Source organism: Sceloporus undulatus, chromosome 1, assembly GCF_019175285.1.
Source record: "Sceloporus undulatus isolate JIND9_A2432 ecotype Alabama chromosome 1, SceUnd_v1.1, whole genome shotgun sequence".
Taxonomy (NCBI): Eukaryota; Metazoa; Chordata; class Lepidosauria; order Squamata; family Phrynosomatidae; genus Sceloporus; species Sceloporus undulatus.
The window spans coordinates 245,467,558-245,480,072 of NC_056522.1; the positions used below are offsets into that span (position 1 = coordinate 245,467,558).

At 40.4% G+C, this 12,515-nt stretch overlaps 1 long non-coding RNA gene across 1 annotated transcript in view; it reads right to left on the reverse strand.

Moving 5' to 3' along the window:
- Nucleotides 1–11,841, reverse strand: part of LOC121916790 — an 18,707-nt gene extending 6,866 nt beyond the window's left edge. The window contains exon 1 of the long non-coding RNA XR_006100919.1: nucleotides 11,369–11,841. This is a non-coding gene — a long non-coding RNA (uncharacterized LOC121916790). The remainder of the gene's footprint in view (nucleotides 1–11,368) is intronic.
- Nucleotides 11,842–12,515: the final 674 nt, after the last annotated feature.

A 12,515-nucleotide genomic window follows, 5' to 3' on the forward strand; every position in this document is an offset into this window, starting at 1 on the left:
CTCCATATGCTCTTTCTGCTCTATGAAGGAACTATGCTGGAATTCCTACTGCAAGATCTAGGTTTGAAAGTGGTTGGTTGGTAGCTCATTGGAAGCTTCTTCCAGCTCATGCTTTCCATGGTTCAATTGGTGTCATTCCTTCAGGCTGCTCAGTGGCTAGGGATCCATTCTGAAAAGGAACATTTGTCACTTTGCTTGCTTCCTCTTCTTTCTCGGTTGCTTCCTAAGTGTCCTGATGCTTCTACCGCCAGCCATATTTTTTGGGTCATTTGAATAAAAAATGCAAAGGATCAGGCTATTGGACCCATGGGAGTTATAGGGCTAAAAGAGGGTTGACATATGAAGATATTCTTGTTTAGTGTGCTTTGTGCTTTATTATTTATTTATTTCATTTTCAATCCCACCCGTTAGCTCCCACTTTGGGGACCAAGGTATCCCTGTTTTTGGAATTGTTCTGGGGCCCTAACTACCTTAATCTGGAAATCCATGACCATGGTAGCTTTTCTGAGTCTATCTCAACATCAGTTTCAAGTCAGTATAACTGAGGAATAGAAGCATCTTAACAGCGAGATGGAGCAGCTCGGAATGCCATTTGAGATGTGGTGGGTTGCTTGTTAAATCCTCATGTAGAACTTCCAGTGAACTTTATGGGATTTGGACTTAGGCTAGAATCACCCCCCCCAAAAAAAAAAAAGTGAGGGGGGTGAGTCTAGCCTAAGTCTGATAGTGGGGCTTAGCCCCATTGAATACTGCATAATATGATTCTGAGTAAACACACTTAGCATTATGCTGTTAGTTCTGGGCACCTGGTGACAGTGTTGGCAAAGTATTTAAAAGAAAACTGGATATTAAAAACACTTTATCATGACTCAATGATCAATAATCTTCTCTTCCCCTCTTAGGTGTGTACAGTTTCAGTTGTTTCCCACCAGAGAGTGAAAGATGTAAGTTGGTGCTGTAAAACTGCCAGTGCTGTTGACCTCTGGTTTCCTTTACCATCCCCTCACCCCTTAGCAGGCATTCTCTGCATTTTAACAGCATCCTGAATTGAAGGCCATGGCAAAGGGTGCTGATGAGGCAGTTTAGCCAAACAAGTCTCTTCAGTCATTGCTTCGGAGACAAGATAGCTGCAGGCTATATAATCAGTATGTGTGAAAAGATCAATTCCCTTACATAAAACAAAGCAAGAATTTCTTTTAGAACATCCCATCCTCCAAGGAGGGGAGAGGGAGGAATTTCAGAACATGTGAGGGAAATAAACAGTGATTAAACAAAAACTAGCCAAAGAAAAAGGAGGAAAAGAGTAAAATGAAAAGGAAGGGGAAAGCGAAGGAAGTTGAAGAAGGAGAATCTATTCCAGAGGCCACATTCTATATGGCAAAACTAATTATCAGCAACTGATTGTGAACATGTTTAAAGACCACAGCCAGAATCATACTGTTAATCCCAACTGCAGTAGACCTGTTGAGTCAATGGGCTTCCTCTCTAGGCACTGACTCAGCATTCAACCATTGACTCAGTGGCTACACTCTAGCTGGAATTAACCAATCAGATCAAATCCCATATCTATTCCAATCAATATTTGCAGAGTCAGGGCTTGTTGTTAACCGCCTTTGCATTGACTTCTACTCATGGCAGCCCCATGAGTGAGCGACCTTCAAGAGTTGTTGTCCTCATCCTCTGCTCAGGTCCTGTAGTCCCAGGACTGTGGCTTCCTGGATTGATTCTACCCATCTAGTATGCAGACTTCTGCTCTTTCTACTGTCATCCACCTTTCTTAGCATTAATTACATTTCTAATGAGTTATTCCTTTGCATGATGCATCTGAAGTATGACAGTTTCAATTTGGTCATCTTGATTTCTAGTGAAAGTTTAGCACTGAACTGTCTTAGAACCCACTTATTTGTCTTTTTGGCCCTTCACAGTATCCTCAGCACTCTTCTCCAGCACCACATCTCAAATGAGTTGATTCTCCTTCTGTCAGTCTTCTTCACTGTCCAGCTCTCACATCTATACATGGTGTCAGGGAATATGATTGCTTGGCCTACCCTTAGTATTCAGTTTTATGCCTTTACATGTTAGGATCTTGTCTAGCTGCCCTTCCCAGTCCCAATCTTCTTCTGATTTCTTGACTGCAATCTCCAATCTGATCATTGATTGAGTCAAGATAGGTGAACTCTTTTACTATTTCTATTTCTTTGTCATCTAAATTGAAATTATATAATTTTCTATAGAAATTATTTCTGTTTTTTTAATGTTTGGCATTAAGCATACCTTAGAACTGTCTTCTTTGACTTTCTTTAGTAATTATTCCAAGCCTTTAAGGCAGGGGGCAGGGGGTTGCTAATAGTAAGGTGTCATCTACATCTCTTTTTATTGTTAACTGTCTTGGAGTTGACTCATGGCAACATCTCCAAGATCCCTTGTCGTCCATTGCTCTGATTAGATCCTGTAAATTCATACCTATGACCCCCCCCCCCAATTGAGTCTATTCATCTAGTGTGCTCTCTTCCTTTCTTTCTACACCCCTCCACCTTTCATAGCATTATTGTCTTTTCAAATGAGCCTTGCCTTCTCATGACATGGCCAAAGTATGACAGCCTCAGTCTGATCATCTTGGCTTCCAAAGATATTTTAAGCTTGATCTGTTTAAGGACCCATTTGTCTTTTTGGCTGTCTGCAGTATCCACAGCACTCTTCTCTAGCACCATATCTGAAATGAACTTATTTTCTTCCTATCTGCTTTTTTCACTATCCATACATGGTGGTGGGGAATACCACAGCTTGGACGATTCTAAGTTTAGTGCTCAGTTGTATCTCTTTACTCTTAAGGATATTTTCTAATTCTTTCATAGCTGACCTTCCCATTCCTAGTCTTCTTCTTATTTCTTGGCTGCTGTCACCTTCCTGATCAGTGTTTGATCCAAAGTACAGGAACTCTCTATCTCAATTACTTCATTGTCTAAGTTAGATGTTTGTATTTCATCTGTGGCCATTATTTTTGTTTTCTTTATGTTCAGCATTAAGTCTGCCTTTAAACATTCATTTTTTACTGTCCTTAGTCATTGTTCCAAGTCTATGATGTTTTCCACTATTAGTATTGTAACATCTGCATATCTAAGATAGTTGATGCTCCTTCATTCTATCTTCACTCCTCCTTCTTCAGAGTCAAATCCTGCTTTTCTTATTATATTTTCTGCATACAAGTTGAACAAATAAAGTGTTAAAATCCACCCTTGACTAACTCCTTTGCCCATTGGGAACCATTCTGTTTCTCTGAATTCTGTTCTGACAGTAACCTCTTGTCCTAAGTACAGATTTCTCCTCGTGGCTATCAAATATAGTGGTGCTAGGTGCTATTTTGCAATGTAACAAAGACGTGATAGTCTTTTCATGGAATCAACAATGGGATTCTGCAATGACTGAAGGCTTTAAATTCAGAGTAACAAAAATAAAGATTGGATTTGGGGGGGGGGGAACAGGACAGTTGGATAGGAAAATTGGCTGGGAGCATGGCAGGGGGTAGGCAGGAAATGTTGGCTGTGGAATAGCCTGCCAGAAGAGATCCATCTTATTACCACCCTTGACACCTTCAAAAAGGCTGTCAAAATGGATCTCTTCTGGAGGGCCTTCCCAGACTGACCTCCCAAAGAAAGAAAGAAAGAAGAAAATAAAACAGGGCATCCATCTTCAATTTGCTCACTCCACTTTGTTTATTTTAGGTTAATTTATAGACAGAATTTTAATTATTATTGAGTTTATCATTTGTAATGGTGAGAGGGTTAAGGGTTGATATTTGCTTATTACACTTGATCTTAGCCAAAAGGCCGGGAAGCTTATTATGTGTTTTTATGCTATATGTATTTTACCTCTGTTGTAATCCTCCCTTGATCTGCAGGGAGAGGTGGGAAATATAAATAAATATAAATAAATATTTTAAAAATGAACAATGATGATGATGATGATGATGATGATGATGATGATGATGATGATGGGTATGCTAACATTAGAGGTACCAAAGGAGCTTTTTGAATAAAGATTCTAAATGCCCTTCCCTAAACTGTCAGTCCCAAAATTCCATATAATGGTATCTTGGCAGTTAATGTGGAATCATAGTGCTATAATTGTGTAACAGGCGAGGGCCTCAGAGTTGACTAAAGTACTCAGTTACAGTGGAGGCTGACTGATGCTTTCCTGAATGATATACAGATCTACTCTTACTTTCTTCCAATCCTTCTCCTCTGGGAGTAAGTAATCAATTCTTCGTATCAGATAAATTTGGATTATTCTCTTGCTTCTGTTGTAGAAATGCAACAGAATTCACCCCTCATGGCAGTTTCAGGCTGCCTTGCTGACTATGCTGCTGCTGTTGTTGGTGGTGGTGGTGTTTGCCTTCAATTCATTTCTTACTTATGCCAACCCTCTCATAGGGCTTGTTCATAGGGGGTTTGCTATTGCCTTCCTCTGAGTGTGATTTGCCCAAGGTCACCTGCTGGCTTCCATGGCTGACCAGGGATTTTAATCCTAGTCTTCAAAATTCCTAATCCAACACTCAAAACACTATACTAGGCTGGCTCTCCTCACTGACTATAAGAGTGACAAGTTTGAGTTTGACTCTTTTTGGTTGGAAGATATTCTCACAACACTGTTTTATGAAGAGTGAAAACATGTGGGAGCCACTGGGTTGAGAGATCCCTTACTACCCTTTTGGCCTCAATTTTTGTTCAGAAAAAGATAAGTGTTCCTCAAATGTCTCTGAAAATTAAAGCTGGCTGATGGAGATGAGAAAATCTGTGTGTACCAGATCATTTAAATTAAATAGCTACATTTCCAGGGGCTATTATTTGAATTTAAAATGCTTCTGTTCCATGTTACGTGCTGCATTAAGCATACTTGCAAAGTTAGCAAACAGCCACATCAGAGAGGGTGGGTAGAGAAAAATATTGTCAGGGTTGCACTTTCCCTTTACAGCATGGCTTTCTTCAGGAGCTTGCTATTTACAGTTTTTTAAAGGTAACTTGTGTCATCAAACTCTCTCTCTCTCTCTCTCTCTCTCTCTCTCTCTGTGTGTGTGTGTGTGTGTGTGTGTGTGTGTGTGTGTGTGTGTGTGTGTAACATAGCACATATAGTTTTGGTCCCTGGATGCTTGCTCAGCTATAATATGGACAGCAGTAAGTAGTAAAAGGAAATGTCCATTTTCCTATTTTTCATTTATTCCTATCATAGATGTTGCATTTTGTCTTGCAGAGCCAGAATGGATGTTGGTGACAACTGGTATAGTGGTACTTACATACAATTGTTTTATATCTGGATATGTATCACAATACAGATGTGATCTGTAGTGCATCTGCTCCTTCAATTTCTAATTCAGCAATCAATCCCCACATTAGTGATGCACAGTTCTTTCTTTTTCCACTTCCACATCTGGTCTCTTCCTCTTTCTGTCATTTTTTTTAAATGGGACAAAAGTGGGTCTCTTTTTGTATAGCTGTGAAAATGTGTACTTCTATGTCTACATTTTCCCAATTATGCCCATTGCTTGCATGTACTATCCCCATGGACTAAGGCACATATATATATATATATACATTTGAAATGGATACACTTTTGTACAGTTTCCAAATGCACTTATTTTCTTGGATGCATTTTCTAATTGTAAAGTGTGCCCAATCCAGATTCAGTCCAAATACTGTGGACTGAAGGAATTCCATATAAAATGTCCACTGAATTAGTTCCCTCATATGTTTCTATCCCACCACACATACATTTTTTTCTTCATCATCAAGGCCTATGTCTGTAATATACAGAGCTCCTTACATTCATGTTTTCTCAAGTAGCCTCATTAACATTGACCTCCCCCCCCCAAAAGAAACCACCAATGGGTTAAATGGGCCCCTCTAACACTGAGTTGTACCAGTGCATCATATGCTCAGATATTCCTATACTAGTCACTAGTTATACTCTCCATCTTTGCCAACCAACCTGTCACTCAATTTAATGCCAAAAGACAAATTTATTTTGGAAAAGTGAGGGAAACCAAAAAATCAGCACCTTTTTCCTGCTTGGGAAAACAGGCATCGACATACCTGATCCTGGCTGAGTGATCAGAAAGAGAAGTAGTTCAGCTGGAGGAAACTGCCTACATAGAATCAGGTCATTTGTGCAACATGTGTGTGGCTAACCCAAGAAATTTTACTTAATGAAAAGAAGCCCAAATGTCCTTCTCCCTACTAATAGGGCAACATATTTAAAACTTTGTTGTGCCATTCTGATGCTGTAATAAAACAGAAAAGGCAATTTGGTTGCATCAATAAGAATATAGTGTCCAGATCAGGGGAAATAATAGTACTGGTTCAGTCTCCCTTATCTGGAATTTCAAAATTCAAAATAATTCAAAAGCCAGAGATAATAACACCTTTGCTTTCTGATGTACACAATGTATGCAAACTGTTTCATGCACAAAAATATTAAATATTTAAAAATACTATAATAATAATATGGTATAAATTTACCTTCCAGCTATGTGTATAAAGTATATAGGAAACATAAATGAATTTTGTGTTTATTCTTGGGTCCCATCTCTAAGGTATTCCATATTTGCGCAAAGACAGGTATTTAAAAAATAAAAATTCTAAATCCAAAATACTTTTGGTCCCAAACATTTTGGATAAGGGAGATTTAACTCATACCTCTGTTCTTTTATCAGAGTTCACCTAAAATACTGTGTCCATTTCTGGGCACCATAGTTCAAAGAGGTTATTGTTCAATTTTAGCATATTGGTCATTGATGACCAAGAGGGTGAAAGATTTAGAAACCAAACCCTATGAGAAATGGTGTCAGGTCTGGATATGTTTAGCCTAAAGAAGAGAAGACTTAGAGATGATGACAATATTGCACTATTATTCCACTTTAACTTCTATAGTTGCCTCCTGTGTAATCCTGGGATTTACAGTTTAGGGCAGAGCATTTAGAATTCTCTGCCAGAGAACTCTTAGGCCTCACAAAATTACAAATCCCAGAATGCCACGGGAAGCAGCCAAAGCAGTAAAAGTGCAATAATAGTACTATATCAGTTTAATGCAGTATTGTCCAATAAGAATGAATGAATGAATGAATATTTATTACGGCACACAGCCAGCACAATATGATACAGACCTTTAAATATTTGAAAGTCTGTCAAGTGGGAGATGTGAGCAGGCTTGTTTTCTGCTGTTTGAGAGAATACAATTTGAATCAGTGGATTCAAATTAAATATTTCTTTAAAAATAACTTCCTGACAGTAAGAACTATTTGTGGGATAGATTACCTCTGATGATGTGGGCTCTCCTGCATTGGAGCTTTTTGAACAGAGGTTGGATGGCCACCTTTCAAGGATGCTTTAGCTATGAATTCCCGCAGTGGCACGAGGATTGGTCTTGACATCCCTTCCAACTTTATGATTCAGTGACTGAGGCACCAACTGCTGTCTTATTCTATTGCCACCCCATCATCTCATTTCATCTTGAATCAGGATGGTAACAGCTTGCTGCATAGCAGGGCCAGCCCTTATGGTGATTCCCCCCCCCTCCCTCTATAGACTGGAGATCTGCCATTTCCCATCTAGTATTGGCAGGGTTGAATCCATAGCCTCTTTACTGACAGATTCCAGGTTTTTTGTTTTTAAAATTATTATTCATATGCTCTATTCATTATAAAAGAGGAGATGAAAAGGCTTTTCTTTGTTGCACACCATAAACACTTTGCCAGGAAGACATGGCGGTGAAGCAGGAAATGGTGTAATTGCCTAGAATGACTCAGAACTGAACTGTATGGTCGCTATTTCTGGTTCAGAATGGACACCGCTGTGACTTTTCTGGCTGCCCCATATAATTGCCTGAGTTTATCACATTTGCACTCCAGGTCACTAAGTGCTTTCCTTTTACTCTGGGCATGATGGGCCTTTGCAGTTGCCTGAGGATGCCAGGTGGTGATAGTGTGACTGACTACTTCAAGCTCTAAAAGAAACAAAATATGTGAGAATTGGACATTCTCCCTATCTTGTTCCTTTAATGCTACATGTAGACCTGCCCTTAGGTCCCATACTTCACCTTCCTCCCCCATGTAAAAAAACAAAACAAAGAAGTCTCACCATTTAAGGATTCTCATTGAATCCCATTGTGGGAGAAAGGCAGGATATAAATTCCTGAAATAAATATTAAATAAATAAATAAATAAATAAATAAATAAAGATTCTATACAGCCTTATGATATACTTTATTTTTATTCTATCTCACTTAGGGCATGTTCATATGACACTGGGACTGTGGTGTTACAAGGACTGTACTGATCTATTCCAAGGTTGTACCTATGATGAAAAAGAGGTGTGGTTTCTTTCTCATACATCTATGGTCTAACGTGCTCTGAAAAAATAATGCAGTTTGGTCCTCTTTTAACTGTGATGGCTCAATGCTATGGAATTCTTGGATCTGTAGTTTTGCAAGCTAGCCTTCTCTGTCAGAGAGCCCTGGTGCCACAACAAATTACCAATGATGTAGATTCAAGGCACTTGACCTGGACTCAATTTAGGCTTAAGTCACTTCAGTGACTTCACTTGGACTTAGCTCAGCAATAAATGACACACTTGACTCAACTTGAAACTTGTATATTTTTGTCATCTGACTTGCTAATGTCATTCACTTCAGGCAGCAGGCAAGATTTGGCCCCAGAGTGCTGGGTGCATTCCTTGGAGGGGAACAGTAAATGTGTTAGGCAATGAGCTTGAGGCAGAATGCTCTTCTGACATGCAGCAAAGACAAAAAGGCCCCTCTGACATGCAGCAGTGACAGACTGCTGAGCCAATTTCAGCCCCCTTCTCAGTCCCACTGCCTAACATGATTACTGCTCCCCTCTGAGAAATGTGCACTACTTCCATTTTTTTCTGTTAAAATTGTCTTCCAGACTTGAGAGTCAACTTAAGACTTGACTTAAAAGTATCTTGCAAGAATTTGAGACTCAGCTTGAAACTTGAAAACAGAGATTTGAAACAGGACTTGAGACTTGACCTAAAAGATTGAATACATTGCTGCAAACTTCAAATCCCAGAATCACATAGCACTGATCCATGACAGTCAAAGTAATGTCAAACTGCAATATTTCTGCAGTGCAAATGAGCCCTTTGTCCTGTTCCCCCACCCCACCCCTGTACCAAACCACACTTCATTTTCTACAATACTCTCTTTGTCCATGATTTATTTGGTAAGCTGTTGTTGTTTTAAGATGAGAAATTCAAGTTCCTTAAGTGCAATTTGGGAGAAGTACCTTTCCTTCTATTTGAACAATAAAAGAATTATTCATCCAACCAAATCTTAAAAGTTCAAGGGAAATGTGGATGATGATGAGAAGGAGGCTGCAGCAAAGACAGTTCTCAGAATTCCTTTGAATTTAAGCTGGGCAGCAGCAGGACACTTTTGTACCAAAGGAAAAAGATGCAAAGTTGTGTTGTATCCTGAGGAATTGTCAGTGGGAATCTTGTACAAAGAATCTGAAAGCTTTTCAACTACCTTGGTAGCAATGGATGGTGAGACCTCTAGTGGCAAAAGTCAGCTTTTTACAAATGCTTGGCTTGCTTGAGAAGAAGCTTTCCTGTCTAACTGAAACTGTTAGACAAATAAGGAATCAAATATGACCCCAGAGAAGCCAAGGTTGATTCAAATATTGCATTGCTTATAAAATACTTTCTAACTTTGTATTGAGAGTAGGCCTCCTGCCCAAGACATTTTGCAGCTTGAGGTGGAGCAGCAAATCAAAGCCCCCACTCCAGGTCAAAGTGCAAACAGTAATAGTTCCTAAAATCAGCAGAGTTAATTTAGCACATAAGATAGGCAATACCATGAACACCTCTCCCCACCCCAGCAGTAAAAATACAATAAAAGCAAATTAAGTAGCTCACAAATTGCTGCACTTTCATGGAACTCAAAAGCTGCTGCCTGAGGTGACCACTATCAAACTTTGTCTAATGGTAGGATCTGGCCTCATAGGTCAGCTTCTCAGTATTGTGGCTCATCAGGTGTTCTGTATATCTTGGTTTTGTAGCCCACCACATTTCTAGCAGCTTAAATCAGAGAACAATTGGGAGAGGGGCAACCAAAATCATTCAACTGAGAGAAAACGTCTGAATGTGAATCTTCCATGGATAAATGAGAATGTATACACTAGCTCATTAAATCTAATTGTGCCTTGATTCAGACATACCACTAAACCAGGAGCGAAAATCAGGCATCTTTGCAATGAACACTACTTTAGTGTTATGAGAATGAATTTGGCTGAATCCATTCTTGCACATTCCCATTTCTAGAGAGATATTGTAGCACCTTTGAGACTACCTGAAAAAAAGAAGTTGGTAGCATGAGCTTTCACAGATGAAGGTGCTAAACAGACCAGCATAAAGTGCCACCTTGGAGCGGAGTGGGGGCATGGCATCCACACGCTGGCCACCCGGCCACCAGACAGCGGGCGGCACCATGCCACATCTTCGGCACAGCACTTACATGCACTGCACCAAAGAAGTTGCAAAAAGCAGCTACTGCCACTGCCACAGCTAGGCCGCCTTTTCTGTGGTGCAAACAGGAGCTGCAAACAGCTCCTTTTTGTGCCATGGAAATGCCAGATTGGGGCCATGGAGTGTAGTTGCCATGGCCCTAATCCAGCAATGAAAGAGGTGGCTGCAGGCTGCCCTTTGGGAACAGTCAGTTCAGCCCCTAAGTCTGCTTCCTCAAATGCATTCTTCCAATTAGAGAAGGGGAAACAGACTGGTACAAAGGGATGGCTTGAAACTGCACTCACCCAAGATGCCTTGGGACTGCAGCAATCACACACTGCAGTCCGAGGGCATCCTCCAACGCAGGCTCAAATTGGAGTGGACAAAACTGCTCCTTTATTGGGCAGGTTTTCATGCCCCGGGTGCAGCTTCCACGTCTCTTTCATGCATCTTGGGGGCATGCATCATTTAATCATCATGCCCCCAAACCTCACAGAAGCTGGCTTTTTCAGCCTGTTTGTTCAGGCCCTAAGGTGATGCAAGATCTCCCTATTCACTGATTCTATATACTAACATGGCTATATCTTTGAATACTCTCATTCAGAGTCTTCCCACAAGCAGGGGATTTGAAGTTTCAGCTTTCTAGTTTAAACCAGTCAAGGTTTATCAGTACAGCCAAATTGGCCCAAACTTTGGTTAGTTTAGACATTGGTTTTTTTGTTTTGTTTTTTTTAAATCATATTGTCTGGGAAAACAGCCAAATAGCTGATACCCACAGTCTAAACAATAAACAAAGTAACTCCTCATAGAGCTTGTGAAAATAAAGCCAAACCAAAGGCAGAATCCCATACCAAAGGTCTGTGGTCTCAAATCCAGGGGTCAATCCAAGAAAAAAGGCAGTCCAAGGTCAAGGGTTCCAGAGAAGCGCAGTCAAACAATCCAAGGTCAAGGGTTCCAGAGAGGCAAAATGATCAGGTGGTCTGAGAATCAAGGGTCCAGGCCAAGAAGATGAAGAGAAGGTCAGGAACAAGTGTGCTTTCACCAACAAACTCAGATAATCTCTGACAACCAGTCTGGCATCCTTCCCTTGTTTATATAATCAGCTCTCATGATCTCAAGTGTTTTGAGATTAACTGGCATTTCTCATAAAGCCTCCTGAAGCGCAAGAGGCACACCTTTTCAGACCTTCTCTGGCTGAAGGTAAGTATGTCAGCGTCCTCCTCCTCAGTGCCTTCTGTGCCTGGAAGCTCGCTGCTGGGAGGTTTGGGTGCTGAGTCTCTTTTGAGGCCACAGACTCTGCTGGAGGTCTCAGAGCAGACGTAGTGCCAGGCTCAGATTCAAGTTGAGGCACCAGCTCAGCCTCAGAGTCCTCCCCTGAGTCCTCAGCCAGGCTGAGCATGACACATGCCTTGATTAAATTATGATGTCAAATTCTATAGACAGAAATGTTTTGGGAAATGGGAGCGACAGTAGTAGATCAATCAAGCAGAGTAATCAAATTGGCAAGGCAGAAGCTGAACACTGAACAGTCTCTCCCTCCCTCCTCTCTCTCCCTCATTCTCTCTCTCTCTCTCTCTCAAAGACACAGGGTCTCACAGAGAAAATAAATAAGCTTAGTATTATTACTATTTTGTAAAACATATAAAATAGCTTTAACTACACATTTTTGGTGTTAAAAACATGATCTAATGGAGGAAAGAGAAAAAAGGGCTGCAGGTTAGAGAGAAACAGGCAAAAAGTAAAATGTCACCCTAATGCAAACTAACAATTAGTTTACAGGTGTGCAAAGGTTGCTGACTCTAACAAAGTAAACCATTGTGAAGTCAAAAGCTTTCATGACCAGCATCCATAGTTTTCTGTGTTTTTTTTTTTTTCAGGCTGTGCGGCCACATTCTGGAAGAATGTATTCCTGACGTTTCACCTGCAACTGTGACTGGCATCTTTAGAGGGTGGTGGCATGAAAGTGTGAAGATAACCCCAAAAATGCCAACCACAGTT